Source organism: Nicotiana attenuata, unplaced genomic scaffold (assembly GCF_001879085.1).
Source record: "Nicotiana attenuata strain UT unplaced genomic scaffold, NIATTr2, whole genome shotgun sequence".
NCBI lineage: Eukaryota > Viridiplantae > Streptophyta > Magnoliopsida > Solanales > Solanaceae > Nicotiana > Nicotiana attenuata.
Genome location: NW_017678184.1, coordinates 8115 through 9851, shown reverse-complemented (window position 1 = coordinate 9851; position 1737 = coordinate 8115).

Here is a 1737-nt window from a genome sequence, read left to right as displayed (position 1 = left end):
TTTGACTTTTGTATATTCTTTAGTGATTAAGTGCTTCTAGGAGGTAAGGGTTCAAACAATGAGCTTATTCAAACACAACGATTTAGATTATTATAGGGTTATCAAAGAACAGGCTTCAGGCTCAAAGGGTTAACTATGGTAATATGCACAGGTGGATTCTCAAGTATAAAGGGTTGCACAAAGAAATGCCTCAATCATCTCTAAAATTAAACGACTTCTATTTCGCTTTGCAAACACACAGGGCAAGTTCTAGGTATCATATGCAAGCATAAGATGCAAGTAACAACTCGCACACACTTGGCATGTAACTCATTCCGAATCAGTTCATCAACACAGTCATACGAGTGTTCAAGCCAGACAAGATGTGCAAAATTAAGGCATATATTATGAGTCTACAACAAGCCTAGACGTCACACTCTTAGTTCGTTTTCTTTGCAAGTGTGCACATTTGGGGTTACATTCTGACCTTCACCCATCTAATCCTAAAACTATAAAAGAAAAATCTACCTAACCCGGTTCAAGAAAAACCCTTGGAAAAGAACCGTGGTCAAAAGAAAAACCAAGGGGGAGGTACTACACTACCTAAAAGAAGAAAATAAAATTAAAAAAATTCTACATGGACTACTTCCCTCAAGAGTACTGTCCACATAGTCCGTCATCAGGAAGAGTCCTCTACAAGTTTTTGTGTTTTTTTTTTTTATATATCTGACTTTGACCCTCAAGAGACCCGTCAACAAGTGTCCGTCGTTGGGCCAAGTCAGCTACTCCTAATATAACACACTCACATATGTACACCACATCTAATGCTACAACACAACAACAGCTATATACATGTCAATACACAGTTAGAGCAAGTCTTCCACCCCACACTTAAAATCATGGCATGTCCCCATGTCATATCAATAAAGTAAAGAGCAGAAGGGTGAGAAGACTTCCCTGAGACTCAATCCGAGTCGGAGACGGTGCTGGGGTCTACATGGCAGGCCCTCCCCAATGCGCGTAGCCAAGCCATAAACCGGCTCTCAGATCTAGCCTGCCTCTGTGACATGGCGTCCATCCGTGTGTGCAGACCATCCACCGAGGTGCGGAGATCCGCGACCTCTTCCTCCAAGGAGCGCAGCATAGGCCGGGAGGACTGTGAGCGTGATAGGTCTGCTCCAGAATGGGGGCGCCGAAAGGGCCCGGCACTGTCAACAGACCTCCTGGACGGTGCAACAGGGACCGGATCATCCTCCTCATCATCAATCTCAATTGTAGTGCGGGTGCCCCTGCCCACTCTGATGCTAGAAGCTTTGAAAGCTGCTTTGGGAGGCAAATCGCCATCAGCAGGGTTGGTAGGGGTGTTTCTCATCAAGCACAATGTGGTCACCAAGGAAGGGAAATAGAATCCCTTTGTCAGCAGCGGGCCCCGTAAGACCATTTCATCTCCAATTACCCGTGCCGTATCAAAATCCTTCCCTGTCACAAAGCACCAAGTCAACAGTGCCCTATTGAAGTTCACGTCCGTGGTATTGCTAGAAGGCAGGAACCTGCTACAGATAACAGTCAACCAACACTTGGCCAGGTGAGTGAAGGAGTTAGGGTTGAGGCTTATTTGGTCACGTATCCATATGGGCTGCCCCCCCCCCCCCTCCCGTGCAAAGTACATCTGTCATGACCTCCCATGTCACCCCAGGCCTGTCATGTTAATAGTCGACGTCACTGGTGAACGGAGGAAGTCGCACACCCGGCGAATTG